This window comes from Tamandua tetradactyla, chromosome 20 (genome assembly GCF_023851605.1).
Source record: "Tamandua tetradactyla isolate mTamTet1 chromosome 20, mTamTet1.pri, whole genome shotgun sequence".
Taxonomy (NCBI): Eukaryota; Metazoa; Chordata; class Mammalia; order Pilosa; family Myrmecophagidae; genus Tamandua; species Tamandua tetradactyla.
This window is the reverse complement of record NC_135346.1, coordinates 52,597,342-52,615,858: the sequence shown is the minus strand read 5'-3', so window position 1 is coordinate 52,615,858 and position 18,517 is coordinate 52,597,342. Positions and strand designations below refer to the sequence as shown.

The 18,517-nt window shown below is 37.8% G+C and overlaps 1 long non-coding RNA gene across 2 annotated transcripts in view; it reads left to right on the top strand.

Moving 5' to 3' along the window:
* Positions 1-59: 59 nt before the first annotated feature.
* Positions 60-18,517, top strand: part of LOC143664106 (uncharacterized) — a 42,809-nt gene continuing 24,351 nt past the window's right edge. For both annotated transcript variants that reach the window (XR_013166319.1, XR_013166318.1), the window contains exon 1: positions 60-281. This is a non-coding gene — a long non-coding RNA (uncharacterized LOC143664106). The remainder of the gene's footprint in view (positions 282-18,517) is intronic.

Genomic DNA, 18,517 nt, shown 5'->3' with positions numbered 1-18,517 from the left:
TCCTTTTGCAGTCGACCTCCCGCGCAAGCGCTCTTTATCCCATCTTCTTTTTACCTCACCCCTACCTCCTCCAGGTACTTCGCGGGCTTCCACCGAGCACGCGCACTCTTACCCTGGCCCCACCCTTCCGTCGCCCTCTTCTGTGCGCACGCGTTTCCCTTGCCGGGCGCCTCCACCTCCAACCCGTCCACGTCCGCTCCGCTAGTCGCACGGGTCGCACGCCCAGATCCTACGCAGCCCACCCTGCAAAATGGCGACGGCAGCCCCCAGAGCTCTTTTAGGTAGGAGGTTGATCCTGTTTGTAAGTGTTCAGAGAGCCGCTCGGTTTTCCTTTCTTCGTCCCCTCGTGCCCCGGAGGTCTCCAAACAGGCACGCTCCAGGATTTTTTACTTGCCTGAAGGCCTGAGTTCGGAGTTCATTGTTTCCCCAAAGTTAGAAAAGCTAAAGCTGCCAGAGACAGAGTGAACTACAACTTTTCTGTTGCATTGCGCTGGGAAGAAAAGAATTAGCTACTAGCCGAACTTAACTCACTTACGTCTTTATAGTTGTCCTTTCGCTTCTGGGGCCAAATGGGACTGTCATCCCTCTCCACCGCGCAGGGCAAGGGACCATACGTGCCTGATTTTTTTCAAAGAAGCTTTTTAAAGGACTGTGTATGCACAGTATGTCCATACAAGGCCTTGTGAAGTATATGTGACTGTCCCCATTATGCACACCAGAATACGGGCCGAGAGGTATGAAATAACTTGCCAAACGGAGAAAGTGAGACAGGGAACTAATTGATTCTCTAGCTCCAGGGCAACCCAATGAATGCTACATCATTCTTAAAAAGCTTTTGAGGATCCACCCTGAGATAATGCAGTTCTTAATCTTCAGCATGCCTCTAGAGCGAAGGCGTATGACTTATACGACTGCGTAAACTTTAATTAGAATCTTTGAGAATGAGCTTGAAAATAAGCATCTTACACAACACCTTGACAAGTTAGGGTCCCCTAGTTTAATTTTTACCTCACCAGATCAAACAATAAATTTAGGAAATACTGTGGGAACTGAAAATAGTGATATTGATGCCCCCACTCCCTTTTCTACAAATATAATCTAGTTAGGAAGGTCAGCTATAATATAAATAAACCAATTATTAATGAACAGAATCCAGATCCTAAATTTAGAGAATCCTTATGCAAAAAGACAAATCAGATAAGACCAATATGTGGAAGGGGCCAAGTTGTTCCCCACTTTACCCCCAATCCTAACAAGAGTCTTTGTTCTTGGATCTTTTGAGATGCAGAATATGGCCTAATTGCTAGAGAAAATACTGAAACTTGAAAGAATATGTATGTAAAGGACTAGGAAAGGTAGAGAAACAGGAGGATCAGATTGAGGAGAGTTCATTTAGAATGAAAAAGTGAAGATGAGCTATAAGAGAGTGAAGGAGGAGGTGTTACTGTTTTTTGATCCACTCGAATAAAGGTTGAAATTACTTTGCAATTTCTTTCTGATTTCAGGGTCATTATCATTTTAATGCAAACTTGTACAGAGCCTGAACCAGGTAGGAGCTGTGGCTCATGAAAATAAATACATTTGTTGTTTCTAATGTTTTAGGCATCTAGTCTGGATATGATCTCATGGAGTTAAGCAGTTAGAAAACCCACTTACTGCATTTTTCAGATTTACAAATGTAATAATGCTCATTGTCTTTTAAAATAGAGTGGTATAGGCCTGTACAAAGTGAAAAATTACAAGTGGCTCTCTTTCCATCTTAGAATAACCACTGTTAATTGTGTGAGTATCCTTCCAGCTAACTTTATATGTTTTAGAGAGGGAGAGAAAGAAGGAGGGGGCAGACTATATAGTTACATTTTGTTTGTTTCTTTCTGAAATTCTGGGTAATTCACATCTTATTCAACTTTCTATAGTCAAAAATATATTTTGGACATTTATCCACATTAGTTCATAATATGGCTGTGTTATAATTTAACTGTCCATTCCTCCACTGAGGGGCATTGAGTTTGTCTCCATAATTTTGCTCTAAAAAATAATGTCTTAGTAAAAATCTTTATGTATATATCATTATGGATATCTAAAAATACTTGTGTAGAATATATGCTAAAAAAGAACTTACGGTAGAAAGGCAGGTATTACTTATGAACATATGTACATATAAATACATCTTTTTATTGTTGACATGAATAGATTCACACTTCATGTATTTGTATATTGTTCTGCAACTTTGTCCCTTCACTTCGTGTGGCTTAGCTATCTTTCCATTATATAATAGAGTCCAACTGTATTATTTTTTTATGAGTTTCATAGTATTCCATAGGATGAACATACGTCCTATTTTTAAAATTCCAGGTTTTATTTATTCCTTCATTTTTAACACATTTATGATGGAAATATTCAAATACATAAAAACAGAAATAATGCTATGGTAAAAATCCATTTACCCATCATCTAACTTCAACATACAGAATCTTGTTTCACATATACCTTCTCCTTCCCCTTCCACCTCCATCGGCCTCTTTAAAGAAAGTCCAAGACATTTATCAGTTCATCTAGAAATATCTCAGTACCTTTCTTTGAGAGATAAGAACAATCTTTAAAATCTGAACATAATACCATTGTGATTCAAATAAAAATTTTAACTAATTCCTAACATTATGAATTACCTAGTTTAAATGTCCACAATTGTCTTTTCCAGTTTGTTTGAATAAGGATCCAAGCAAGATCTATACATTATACTGAGATGTTTCCTTTAACATGTCCCGTTATCCCTGAATTTTCTGAAAGTTAGTAGGTAGATCTTGAGCTGCACTGTCTGATGCTGTAGCCACTAATTACATGTGGCTATTTAAATTTAACATAATTCACATCCTACCTCCTCACTGTCCTCATTCTCCTCGTAGAATGGCTATTATTATTTTTTAAATGGAAAATAATAAGTGCTGTCGAGGAGACAGAAAAATAGAAACCCTTGTACATGGTTGGTTAGAATGTAAGATGGTGCAGCCAGTGTAGGAAACAGTTTTGCAGTTCCTCAAAAAAAACAGAGCTACTATATGACCCAGCAATCCCACTTCTAGTTATATACCCCAAAGAATTGAAAGCAAGAACTCAGATAAACGTTCACCAATGGTTATAGCAGAGTTATTCAGAATAGCCAGGAGGTAGGAGCAACCCATGTGTCCATTCCCAGATGGATGGATAAACAAAATGGGGTATACATAAACAATGGAATATTACTCAGCCTTAGAAAGGAATGAAGTTCTGATAAAATAACACTACATGTATGAACCTTAAAAACATCATGTTTAGTGGAGTAAGTCAGACACGGAGGAATAGATATTTTAAGATTCTACTTATGTGAAATAGCTGGAGTATGAATAGAGATAGAAAGTAGAGTACCTGTGAGAGGAAGAGTGGGGAGTTACTGCGTATGGGTGCAGGGTTTCTGTTTGGAGTGATGAGAGAATTCTGGTAATAGATGATGGTGAGGGTAGCACAACGTTGTTTATGTGATTAATTCCACTGAATGATATACTTGGAAGTTGTTGGGATAGGAAAGTTTATGTACGTTTGTTTCCATAATTTTAAATAAAGGGCAACTAAAGAGATGATGACGATTAAATGCAATACATAAGCCAGGACTGGATTTAATAGTGGAGGAGAAAAGTCCCAAAAAAACAGTACGAGGACCTATTAAAAAAAAAAGTTGGAATTGGAATATAAACTGTAATTTTATATCAGTGTTAAAGTTCTTGAACTTGATAACTGTACTTAAGGTGGTTACATGTGAATGTCCTTGTTCTTAGGAAATGCGCGTGGAAGTCTTATGTGTTCAAGGAGCATGGTGTATGCAAATTACTCTCACGTGTTTGGAAAATTTGGTAGCTGGATAGACAGACTGCTACAGCAGGTGTGGCAAATGTTAAAATTGGAGGTCTGGGTATCAGTGGGGGTGGAGTGTTGGAGTTCTCTATATGGATTTTGTAAAACTCTTGCAAGTTTAAATTATTTCAAAATAAGTTTAAGGGGAAAAAAATTCAATTCCTCAGTCTCGCTAGCCAAGTATTCAATAGCCACATGTGGATCATGACTATGGTATTGGATAGCACACCAAAACATTTCCATCATCACAGAAAGTTCTACTAGGCGGTGCTGATCTAGAGGCTTCTAGACTTATTGGCAAGAATACTTCCTGTTGCATTAGGAGACACGTATTGTCTGGTGTGTCTCTGTTTTGTAATGTTAAGTTCAATCAGGTGGTGTTGACCTGATTCTTCCTTTATCAACTCACCATTCACCACTCATCTTTCAGTTAAGAGTTTTAGTGGATTGTTGCTTCAATCCATTATTTCTAATTCTGTCACTCCCTCTGCATTTATTATCTGAAATTCTTTTATGAAGGTTGTCAACTAATTGGTTACCCTGAAAACAGTAGGCAGGAAAATCGTTGTCTTTCCCCTTACCTTTTTTCAGAATAACAAAGTGGAACCTTAATAGTCTCCAAAGGGGGCTAGTTTTTTTGTTTGTTTTCCAAAGGTGGGTAATTTTTAAAATTTTTCTTTATGTACACATTTTTAATATAGCTAGTGTGCTGGTTTGAAATTATTGTGTACCCCAGAAAGGCTATGTTTTCTTTCCTAATCCAGTTTTGTGGGGGCAAACCTATTGTTTAGGATGGAAACTTTGATTGGATTGTTCCATGGAAATGTGACACATCCAGTTGTAGGTGTGGCCTTTTAATTAGATGGAGATGTGACTCTGCCCATTCAAGGTGGATCGTGTTTAGTTTACTGGAGTCCTTTAAAGGGGAAACATTTTGAAGGAAGTTCAGATCCTTAGAGACCAATTACTTCAGAGCTGACAGAAATGCAGACACTTGAGGATGCTTGGAGTACCAACAGAGAGAGCAGACGTCTGGACAAGGACGTTTGGAGGGACAGCGCCCAATAGACGTCACCATGTGCCTTCCCATGAGAAGCTAAGCAAGCCAGAATCTAGAGTCATGTCTGGGAGGAGCTAAGTGAAGGCCCACAGATGCTTAGAGAAGAAACCAGTGGAATCAGAAGCTGGAAGCAACGAAAATGGGAACCAGGACCAGCAGATGCCAGCCAGCTGCGTTCACACGTGACAGACATCAGCCTTTCTTGAGTCAAGGTATCTTTTCTCTAGATGCCTTAGTTTGTACATTTTTATGGCCTTAGAACTGTAAACTTGTAACTTAATTAGCTCCCTTTTTAAAAGCCATTCCATTTCTGGTATATTTCATTCCAGCAGCTTTCGCAAACTAATACAGCTGCTGTTTCTATTTATTTCAATAGTGAGTTTTTGGTGCTCAAAATGGCCCATCTTTGGCAGTGGGAGACACTGCAAGTTTCCTTCAGTGTCTTTGCAATATGTTTTCAGTCATCTTTGATAGCTTTCTTACTTTGTAGTCTGGTAAAGTATTTCAGGCTTATCTTCGACATTTTCTGCACCCATTCTGGATTCAGACATTTCTTTAAGAACCCCTGGTTCCTTCAGTGGGAACTTATATGAGAAACCACATTCTGTTTGTGAAAAGTGCCCATACTGTTGAGTTGGTTATTATTTCTAGGGCTTTTCAAGAAATACATTCTTAGATAAAAGGTAGTATATGATACTCATTGTTTCTCATCTTTTTTTTTTAAATCACTTAGCAATATACTCTGGACCCCACTCCATGAGTTCTGCTTTAACATCCCCATTTTACAGCTGCAGAGTGTGGATGTTTATTTAACCAGTTCCCTATTTTTTTTTTAACCAGTTCCCTATTGATGGGCATTTGGGTTATTTCCAATCTTTTGTTCTTATATATACTGAAGTATTAAATAAATTTGTACCTGTATCATTTTGTATTTTTACCAGCTTTTGGTGGCTTTCTAAGTGTGTCAATGTGGCTAAACTGAGCTATGTTTCCCAGAATTTCCATCCCTCTATGTTTGCAGTAAGGGTCCCCTTTTCATGTAAAAATTGATAGGTGGTAGGAAGCTGCAGCCATTTTGTTGTTTTATGCCCAGAAGGTCAGGGCAGGTGCTTTTGTGACTCATACACTGTGGCTTATTTGCCTCCTACTTAGCAGGGGCAGCATCTAGGCGTGCAACTGCTCTACCTTCCCTTGGCTCCTTGTTCAGCTTCCACAACTCCTGGGCTCAGTATGTGTTGAGTTCAGTGACAAGACTACCACCTTCTCCTGCAAAATATACCCAGTTCATCAAGGTTGGAGGCGGTGAGAACTGACAGGGTTTGAGTCTGTCCTTCTCATGGATATTAACTTGTCCTTGCTCTCTCCCACTTTATATCCATCTGCTTTTTCCAGCTGCCTGCCCTGTGAACTCAAAGCTTCAGTATCAGATATGAAGACAACAGCCTTGTAGACACTCTTTAACCAGCTCCCACGATGTTTATCCCACAATGCATATGATTTTTGTTAAATGTTGCCCATTACCCTTTATATGGGATGTGAAATTTTGCATTCTTACCAATAATGGATAAGAGTACCTATTTCCATACAGTATTGGCTATAATAAAGTATATTGTCAAACTTTTGAGTTTTTGCCAAACGTAGATGAGAAATATTATCTTGGTATACATTTAATTTGCATTTATCTTATACCCTACTTTATTTAACTATTTCTGTATTGTTGAACATTTGCTTTATTTTTAGTTTTTCACTGCTAGAAACCATAAAATGATAAACATCTTTAAACATACATGATTCCTAAAAGTTAAATCTCCAGGTCAATACCATTTGTTTTTGTTTATTTTTTTAAGGGATAATTTATATATAATAAAATTCATCCTTTTTAGAGTATATCCTTTAGAGTTCTACAAGTTTTGAAAAATATATATGATAAAAATAAAGAAAGTTCCATCACTTCCCCAGAATCCTTCAGGCCTCTTTTTAATCACCCTTCCCCCCACCCCAGTCCCTTGCTAATCTAGGTATTGTCTCTGTAGTTTTGTTTCTACGAGATTGTCATATAAATGGAATCATACAGTGTGTTGGCTTTTGAGTTTGACTTTTTTCATTTAGAATAATGCATTTCAGATTCATCCATGTAGCCATACTTATGTATTTTTATTGCTAAATAATATTCTATTATATGGCTATACAAGAAGTTTGTTTATTCAGTCACCAGTTGAAGGATATATGGGTTGTTTCAGGGTTTTAGCAAATACAAATACAGCCACTATAAACATTCTCATACTGATTCCTGTGTAAATAAGAGTTTTTATTTCATATTGCCAGGATTGGGATTGCTGAGTCATGTGATAATCTTAACTTTAACTTTATGAGAAACTGCCTGGGCCAGTTTGAAACTGTCTTGTACTCCAGAAAAGCCAAGTTCCTTAATCCTCATACAGTATTGCTGGGTGGGATCTTTTTTTATTGTTTTGGTAGAGATGTGACCCACCCAGTTATGGATGGTAACTTTTGATTAGATAGTTTCCAGGGAGATATATCTCCATCTGTGCTGGTTTGAAATGATTTATGTACCCTAGAAAAACCATGTTTTAATCCTAATCCCATTTTGTAAAGGCAGCCGTTTCTTCTAATCCCTATTTAATACTGTATGTTTGAAGCTGTGATCAAATCATCTTCCTGGAGATATGATTTAATCAAGAGTGGTTGTAGGCTGGATTAGGTGACGATGTGTCTCCACCCATTTGGGTGGGTCTTGATTAGTTTCTGAAGTGCTATAAAAGAGGAAACATTTTGGAGAATGAGAGATTCAGAGAGAGCAGATAAAAATGACATAGCCACGAGAAGCAGAGAGTCCATCAACCAGCGCTTCAGAGATGGAGAAGGAAAATGCCTTCCAGGGAGCTTCATGAAAGGAAGCCAGGGGATAAAGCTAGCAGATGACACCATGTTTCCAGATGAGAGAGAAAAATCCTGACCCTGTTTGCCATGTGCCTTCTCACTTGAGAGAGAGACCCTGAACTTCTTTGGCCTTCTTGAACCAAGGTATCTTTTCATGGATACCTTAGATTAGACATTTCTATAGATTGCTTTAATTGGGACATTTTCTCGGCCTTAGAGCTGTAAACTAGCAATGTATTAAATACCCATTTTAAAAAGCCATTCTGTTTCTGGTATATTGCATTCCGGCAGCTAGCAAATTAGAACACCATCCTTTCAAGGTGGAATTGTTTACTAGAGTCCTTTAGTAGGGAACTATTTGGGAAAAAGTGTTAGTGCCAACAGAGTCCAGACAGCCAGAAAACTTTGGAGATACAGAAGGAAAACTCCCCCAGGGAAGCTGTATGAAATGAGGAGAGAAAGCTAGCAAATGTCACCAAGTGCCTTCCCATCTGAGAGAGGTGTCCAGAAGCTAGAGACTCCAGCAGACGCCAGCCATGTGCTTTCCCAGCTGACAGAGGTGTTCAGGACCCATTATCCTTTCTTGAACCAAGGTATCTTTCTCAGGATGCCTTAATTTGGATTTTCACAGCTCTAGAACTGTATACTTGCAACTTAATAGTCCCTTTTTAAAAGCCATTCTGTTTCTATTATATTGCATTCTGGCAGCTTTAACAAACTAAAATACTGTCAAACTGTTTTCCAAAGTAGCTGTAGCAGTTTACATTTCTACCATCGGTGTTTGGGAATTTTGGTTGGTCCACATCCTCATCAGCAGTTGCTATTGTCACTTTGTTTTAAATAAAAACTTTATTAAGGTATAGTTGACATCAATGAACTATACATGTTAAAAGTGTACAAAGTGATAAATTTAATGTGTTTATATATATACCCTTGAAAGCATTACTACAATCAAGAAAATAAATGTTATCAGTCACTCTGTGCTGGTTTGAAAGGATGTATGTACCCTAGAAAAGCCATGTTTTAATCCTAATCCCATTTTGTAAAGGCAGCTGTTTCTTCTAATCCCTATTAATTAGATCATCTCCCTGGAGATGTGATTCAATCAAGAGTGGTTATTAAGCTGGATTAGGTGGAGACGTGTCTCTACCCATTGTAAGTGGGTCTTGATTACTTTACTGGAATCCTATAAAAAAGACATTCAGAGAGAGCAAAGAAGAACGACATAGCCACAAGAAGCTAAGAGTCCACAAGCCAGTGACCTTTGGAGATAAATAAGGAAAACACCTCTGGGGAGCTTCATGAAACAGAAAGGAGAGAAAGCTAGCAGGTGATGCTGTGTTCGCCATGTGCCTTGCCAGATGATAGAGACTCTGACCATGTCTGCCATGTACCTTTCCACTTAAGAGAGAAACCCTGAACTTCATCGGCCTTCTTGAATCAAGATGTCTTTCCCTGGATACCTTAGATTGGACATTTCTTTAAGTTTGCTTTAACTGGGACATTTCCGCAACCTAAAACCTTAACTTACAATTTATTCAATTCCCCTTTTTAAAAGCCATTCCATTTCTGTTATATTGCATTCTGGCAGCTAGCACAACTAGAACACACTCCAACAAGTTTCTTATGCCCCTTTGTCATGACTTCTTGCCACTCTTCCCAATATCACCAGGAAAAAAATGATGTACTTTTTACCACTATAGATTTAGTCTGTATTTTCTAGGATTTTATATCAATGGAATCATACACTATATACTCCTTTTTTTCTGGCTTCTTTCACATACATCATAATTATTTTGAGATTTATCCATGCTGTGGCTTGTATCAATAATTCATTTCTTGTTACTGTTGGCTAGTATTCCATTGTATGGATGTACCACAATTTGTTTATTTACTCCCCTATTGATAGACACTTGAGTTGTTTCTACTTTTAAATAATTAGAAAACGCTTCTATGAACATTTATGGACAAATCTTGTATAGGCATATGCTTTCCTTTCTCTTGGATAAATTCATAGCAGAGGAAAGCTATAGCAGGTCATATAGTAGGTCTGTCTTTAACTTTTTTTTTTTTTTTACTTTTTTATTGTATAATATATGTATGAAGCAAAGAAAGAAGAAAGCAATAATTTTCATAGCACTCTTCAACAAGTAGTTACAGGACTGATTCCAAAGTTTGTCAAGGGCAACCATTCCATCATCTCAGATTTTTCCTTCTAGCTGCTCCAGAACATTGGAGGCTAGAAGGAATTTTTATCACAGTCAACTTTTTTGTGAAAAATAATATATATACAAAAAAAAAGCAATGAATTTCAAAGTACATCACAACAATTAGTCATAGAACAGATTTCAGAGTTTGGTAATGGTTACAATTCTGCAATTTTAGGTTTTTACTTCTAGCTGCTCTGGGATCCTAGACACTAAAAGAAATATCAATATAGTGATTCAGCAATCATACTCATTTGTTAAACCCTACCTTCTCTGTATAATTCCAACAATGCCTTGGATCTTTCTCCCTCTCTTTAGGGTTATTTGGGCTATGCCCATTCTAACATTTTCATGTTGGAAGGGGCTGTTAATACATGGGATAGGGAGGTGGAACTAGCTGATGTTCTGGAGAGGCAGCCCCCTCTAGGTTTCAGGACTTATCTGGTCCAGAGACCCATCTGGAAGTTGTAAGTTTCTGGAAAGTTACCCTAGTGCATGGAACCTTTCTAGAATCTTATATATTGCCTTAGGATTGGTTGGAATTTTTTTTTGTTTTTTTTGTTTTTTACATTTTTATTGTTAAATATGGCATATACAAACAAAAGAAAGAAAAAGCAATGATTTTCAAAGTACACTTCAATTTATCTTTAACTTTTTAAGAAATTGTTAAACTTTTCCAAAGTTGTCGTATCATTTTACATTGCCAATTTATGTCCTTGCCAACACTTTTTAATTTTAGACATTCTAGTAAGTATGTAGAGTCATCTTACTGTGATTTTTTTTGGATTTTCCCTAATGCCTAATGATGTTGAGCATGTATTCATGTGCTTATTTGCTATCCATATACCCTCTTTGGTGAAATTTCTGTTTAACTGTTTTGCCCAATTTTCAGTTGTACTGTTTGTTTCTTATTATCAAGTTTTGAGAGTTCTTTTATCTACTCTGAATATGTCTTTTATCTTATATATTATCTACAGATACTTTCTCCAAATCTGTGATTTGTCTTTCCATTACCTTAATGGTGTCTTTTGAAGAGCAGAAAATTTTTTGTTCTTATGAAGTCCCATTTATCAATCTTTTTTCTTGTATGGATCATGCTTTTAGTGTAGTATCAAAAAAAAAAAAAAAACCTTTGCCTAACCAAAGGACAAATATTTTTCTGAAGTTTCCTTCTAGAAATTTTATAGTTTTAGCTTTTACACAGGTCTGTGATCCGTACTGTTAGTTTTTGTTGCAGATTAAGTTTTCTCTTTTTTTCTTATGGATAACCAATTACTTTAGTAATATTTATAGAAAAGACTGTTCTTTCTCAGGTGAATTACCTTTGCACCATGTAATTGGTAGATTCTTGTGTCACCTTGGTCAATTGATGTGCCCAGTTCTCTGCTCGGGCAAGCACTAGCCTGACCATTGTTGCAAGGATATTTCATGGCTGGTTGATAAACCAGAAGGCTGGTTTATTAAATCATCAGTCATTTGTTTGCAGCTGTGGCTGATTTAATCTGCACTCAACTAAGGGCATGTCTCTGGCAACCAAGATAATCTAATCAGTTGAAGACTATTAAGGAAGAAGACAGACTTTTCACTTTCATCAGCCAGCAAGCCTCTTCTGTGGAATTCGTTGAGACGCTTCATCAGGACCCTTGATCGGAGCTGCCATCTTCACGGCCTGCCCTATGGATTTTGGACTCTTCCATTCCCACGGTTGCATGAGACACCTTTATAAATCTCAAATTTACAGATATCTCCTGTTGGTTCTGTTTCTCTAGAGAATCTTGACTAATACACACCATTTTCAAGAATCAATCAACCATGTAACATGGGTCTGTTTCTGGTTTTTCTATTCTGTTCTATCCTTTCACCAATAGCACAGTCTTAATTATTGTACCTTTATAGTAACTCTTGAAATCAGATAGTATGAGTCTTCTCTCTTTCTTATTTTCTACAAAATTTTTTGACTTCTTTAGCTTCTTTGACTTTCCACATAAATTTTGGAGTCAATTTCCCCAAAAATTGCTATTTTGAATGTGATAGCAGTAAATCTAGAGATTGATTTAAGGGGAACTGACATATGTGTTTGAATCAATGAACAGAGTGTATCTCCATTTAAAAGTCATCTTTGATTTCTTTCATCAGTGTTTTATAGTTTTATTGTAGAGGCTTTCCCATATTTTGTTAGACTGATACATACTATTTCACATTTTTTGATGCTATTATAAATGCTGCTTTTTAAAATTTTTTAATTTCAAATTTTTCATTGCTAGTATATATAGAAATATAAGTGATTTTTGTATATTTTCCCCATACCTTGAGACCTTGATAAACTCACTTATTAGCTTTGGTAGCTTTTTGTAGATTCTCAAGATTTTCTGTGCAGACATTCATGTCACCTATATGTATCTATGACTTTATTTCTTCCTTTCCGATCTGTATGCTTTCATCCCTTTTTTTTTTTTTTTTTGGCCTTTTTGGACTGGTGAGGAGCCCCAATATAATGTTGAATAGGAGTGGTGAGTAGATAACTTTGTCTCATTCCAAAGCTTTCAGGGAGAGTATTCCGTCTTTTACCATTAAAACTGATATGAGCTGTAGGTATTTTGTAGATGTCCTTTATCAAGTTGAGAAAGTAACCTTTTTTTTTATAAAATATTGGGTCAAGAATGGATGTTGCATTTCCAAATATGGAAATTTCCAAATTTCCTACATCTATGGAAATGATAACATGGTTTTTTTTTTCTAATCATAATAAATTGCATGATTGATTTACAAATGTTGAGTCAGCCTTGAATTCCTGGGATAAATTCCACTTTACCGTAGAATATTATCTTTAAAATTTTTTTATTTAATGTGTGTGCTGGTTTCTGTATACCAAAAAAGCCATGTCTTTTTAAATTTAATTTAATTTATTTATTTTAAATATATTTCATTATATAACAAACATACAAATATTCTTGTCATGGTTGCACTCAGTGGCTCACAATATCATCACATAGTTGTGTATTCATCACCATGAACATTTTTTTGAACATTTGCATCACTCCAGAAAAAGAAATAAAAAACGTATACATCCCATACCACTTACCCCTCCCTCTCATTGACCACTACTATTTCTATCCAATTTATTTTAACCTTTGTCCCCCCTATTATTTGTTTGTTTTTATCCACATTTTTTACTCATCTTTCCATACCCTAGATAAAAGGAGCATAGGACACAAGGTTTTCACAATCACAGAGTCACACTGTAAAAGCTACATCATTATACAGTCATCTTCCAGAATCAAGGCTACGGGAACACAGCTCTACAGTTTCACTTACTTCCCTCTACCCTCTCTATTACACCATAAATTAAAAAGGCATATCTATAATGCAATAGAATAACCTCCAGGATAACGTCCCAACTCTGTTTGAAATCTGTCGGCTGCTGAAACTTAATTTTTTCTCATTTCTCTCTTACCCCTTTTGGTCAAGAAGGTTTTCTCAATACCTTGATGCCAGACCTCGGTTCATCCTACGACTTCTGTCCCACATTGCCAGGGAGATTTACAACCCAGGAGTCATGTCCCACATAGGTGGGGTGGGCAGTGAGTTCTTGCTGCATTGGCTTAGAGAGATAGGCCACATCTGAGCAACAAAAGAGGTTCTCTGGGGGTGACTCGCAGGCCCCATTACAAGCAGGCCTAGCCTATTCTTTGCAGGAATAAGTTTTATAGGGGCGAACCCCAAGTTCGAGGGCTCAGCCAATTGATTTGGTTGTCTGCTTGCAATGATATCAGAAATTCTCCAAATAGGGAAGGTGAATATTTCCTCCTTTCTCCCCCATGCCCCACGGGGACCTTGCAAACACTTCTTCATTCACTGCCCAAATTACTCTGCGATACATGGCATCATACTAACGTGGAAAACTAAAAAAGTCTCACAACCTATTCAAGATTCCATGTACTTGGTTCCGGGTCAAGATGGCAGCTTAACAACGTGCGCGTTTTAGTTCGTCCTCCAGAACAATTGCTAAATAACCAGAAACAGTACAGAACAGCTCCTGGGGCCACGTCAGTGACCAGACACACAGCGTACCCCAGTCTGGACCAGCTGGACTGGCTGGGAGCACCCCCCAAAACCGTGAGTTCCCAAAGCTGCGGCGGCCAGCGCCCCTCCCCCACAGGCCGCTTCCCAGAGGGGAAAGGAAAGGACTTTACCAGCAGCAGTGACTGGGCACAATCAAACGCCAATTGTGGAACTAATTAACAAATTCTGACTACTAAAAATAGGCCCCCAGCTTAGGTGAACCCAATCAAAGTGGAGGTTGCTCATTTTTGCCCCGGCACCAAGGGTGCAGGACTGACAGAAAAAGGGGGAAAAAAAAAGAAGGAAACAGGTTTTTGTGGCTGTATATCTACAAAGGCTTGACTGCCTCTGGATACAGCGGCAGGACTTTTCAGGCTGCAACTACCCCAGGCATAGGCAGAAGTGAGGTCTTTTGGGGGCTTATCTGGAGCCTGTGCCTTCCCCAGGGGAGGGGTGAAGGCCCACCCAGGTGGAATCCCTCCATCAAGGAATTCAGACACCAGGACTTGGTAATTTGAAGCCATTAAAACCAGCCTACCACCTCTCCTCTGTCTCCAACAAACCCCCAGCCAAAGTTAAAGGTACCGCATCATCTTAATGCTGGTGGGACCTGCAGTCAGACAAGCGCCACATACTGGGCAGGATAAGAAAAACAGTCCAGAGACTTCACAGGAAAGTCTTTCAACCTGCTGGGTCTCACGCTCAGGGAAAACCGACACAGGTGACTCTTTCCTCCTAATAGGAGGCCAGTTTGGTCTGGGAAAATCTGGCTGGGGTCTATAATATCTAAGCAGACCCTCCTAAGTGTGTGTGGGGGAAAGGTACCACACAAGCAGGGCAAGAAACAAGAAAACAAGAACTGAAAAATTCTCCTCTGTTAAACAAAACTTAAGCTAAAGGTTCAGATAAAGCTGAACAGAATGTCAAAGAACAGATAGACAACAAATTCATCCAACAAGAAAACCCTAGATAAAAGAAAGCAATCTCCAGAATAAACTAATTAAGGTAATTAACTGCCTAGACACCAGCAAAAAATAACAAATCACACTAAGGAAATTGAAGATATGACCCAGTCAAAGAAACAAACCAACAATTCAAATGACATACAGGAGCTGAAACAACTAATTCAGAATATACGAACAGACATGGAAAACCTCATCAAAAACCAAATCAGTGAATTGAGGGAGGATATAAAAAAGGCAAGGAAGGAACAAAAAGAAGAAACTGAAAGTCTGAAAAAACAAATCACAGAACTTATGGGAATGAAAGACACAGTAGAAGAGATGAAAAAAACAATGGAAACCTACAATGGTAGATTTCGAGAGGCAGAACATAGGATTAATGAACCAGAGGACAGAACATCTGAAATCCAACAAGAAACAGAAACTATAGGAAATAAAATGGAAAAATATGAGCAGGGACTCAGGGAATTGAAAGACAATATGAAGCGCATGAATATACATGTTGTGGGTGTCCCAGAAGGAGAAGAGAATGGAAAAGGAGGAGAAAAACTAATGGAGGAAATTATCACTGAAAATTTCCCAACTCTTATGAAAGACTTAAAATTACAGATCCAAGAAGTGCAGCGTACCCCAAAGAGAACAGATCCAAATAGACATACTCCAAGACATTTAATAATCAGAATGTCCAAGGTCAAAGAGAAAGAGAGGATCTTGAAAGCAGCAAGAGAAAAGCAATCCATCACATACAAGGGAAGCCCAATAAGACTATGCGCAGATCTCTCAGCAGAAACCATGGAGGCGAGAAGACAGTGGGATAACATATTTAAATTATTAAAAGAGAAAAACTGCCAACCAAGAATTCTATATCCAGCAAAATTGTCCTTCAAAAATGAGGGAGAAATGAAAACATTTTCAGACAAAAAATCACTGAGAGAATTTGTGACCAAGAGACCAGCTCTGCAAGAAATACTAAAGGGAACACTAGTGACAGATATGAAGACAGAAGAGAGAGGTGTGGAGAAGAGTGTAGAAAGGAAGACTATGAGTAAAGGTAAAAGGAAGGAAAATTAGATATGACATATAAAATCCAGAAGGCAAAATAGTAGAAGAAAGTACTACCCATACAGTAATAACACTGAATGTTAATGGATTAAACTCTCCAATCAAAAGACATAGTCTGGCAGAATGGTTTAAAAAACAGGACCCATGTATATGCTGTCTCTATTCAAAGGTCACAAGGCCAAGGACACAAATGGACATTTACATGTTTATAGCAGCATTATTAACAATTACCAAGTGATGTAAACAGCCAAAATGTCCATCAACAGACAGTTGACTAAACAAACTGTGACATTTACATAAGATGGAATATTATGCAGCTATAAGACAGAATAAAGTTATGAAGTATGTAACAACATGAATGGACCTTAAGGACATTATGCTGAGTGTGATTAGCCAGAAACAAAAGGACAAATACTGTATGGTCTCACTGACATGAACTGACATTAGTGAATAAACTTAAAATATTTTCTCTTAGAATATGGTCTCGATAGAGACCATCAGGAGATAGAAATAGGGTGAGATATTGGGTGATTGGAGCTGAAGGGATACAGATTGTGCAACAGGACTGAATATAAAATCTCAGATATGGACAGCACAATACTACCTAACTGTAATACAATTATGTTAAAACACTGAATGAACCTGCATGAGGAGGACTGGGGACATAAATGAAATCAGAAAGAAAGATAGATGGTAAAGATCGAGATGGTATAATCTAGGAATGCCTAGAGTGTATAATAATAGTGAAATGTACAATGTACAAATTTAAGAAATGTTTTTGCCTGAGGAAGAACAAAGGAATGTCATTATTGCAGGGTGTTGAAAATAGATGATAATTAATACTTTAAAATGTCACCTTATGTGTGAGACTAAAGCAAAAAATGTTTGTTACAAAATTTATATTTTGACTAGAGCATTTCCTAATATAACTCATGTAGATAGTTTGATTGAATGTCATAAGTATTTGGAATCTCAGGTAGCACATGAGATTTTGTTGGTTTGTCCCGAGTGATGCCCTGATGAATCCCAGAGTGATTTGATCAGTGACTGGAAAAGTATTTGCAAGCCCCCTTTGGGGAATGGTGAGAGTGGGGAGAAATTCAACTTCCCCAAGTTGAATTCTTGATATTCTCACAAGCAGTGTGGACAACCAAAGCTATAGGCTGAGCCCCCAGGCTTGGGGTTTGTTCACAAGAAACTTAACCCCACAAAGGATAGGTCAAGTCTACTTAAAATTTAGGCCTAAGAGTCACCTCCAGGAGAGCCTCTTTTGTTGCTCAGATGTGGCCTCTCTCTCCAGCCAACACGACGAGCAGTCTCAACACCCTCCCCCTCTCTGCGTGGGACATGACTCCCAGGGGTGTGGACCTTCCTGGCAACGTGGGACAGGGATCCTGGAATGAGCTGAGACTCAGCGTCAAGGGACTGAGAAAAACCCTAGAATGAGCTGAGAATTAACATCAGGGGATTGAGAGAACCTTCTCGACCAAAGGGGGAAGAGTGAAATGAGACTAAGCGTCAATGGCTGAGAGATTCCAAACAGAGTTGAGAGGTTATCCTGGAGGTTATTCTTATACATTAAGTAGATATCACCTTGTTGTTCAAGATGTAGTGGAGAGACTGGAGGGAAGTGCCTGAAAATGTAGAGCTGTGTTCCAGTAGCCATGTTTCTTTATGATGATTGAACAATGATATAGCTTTCACAGTGAGACTCGGCGAATGTGAAAACCTTGTGTCTGATGCTCCTTTTAGCTACTATATCAACAGAAGAGTAGAACATATGGAATAAAAATAAATAATAGGGGGAACAAATGTTAAAATAAATTTAGTTTGAAATGCTAGTGGTAAATGAAAGCGAGGGGTAAGGGGTATGGTATGTATAATCTTTTTTTCTCTGTTATCGTTTTATTTCTTTTTCTGTTGTCTTTTTATTTCTTTTTCTAAGTTGATGCAAATGTTCTAAGAAATGATGAATATGCAACTATTTGATGATATTAAGAATTACCGATTGTATATGTAGAATGGAATGATCTCTTAATGTTTTGTTTGTTAATTTTTTTAATTAATAAAAAAAGTTAAAAAAAAAAAAGATTCCATGTACTTAAGGTGTTCAACTAAACTGCCCATACACGTGGAATTAGGAAATGCACTACCCAAAATATAAATTTTGCACAAAATAAACATCTCTCCCTTTGGTCTCACACAGAAGTTGAAGTTCCAAAATACGGACAATATCATCCCCTACCCTGTATTCAGATTTACCTTAGTCCTATTCAGATCAGCTTCATTTATATCTCTACTCTAAAATCCCTTTTTCAACTTTGTAAACAGTTGCAGTGTGAGGTACTGCTGACTTGCATAGCTTCTGAGCAGAG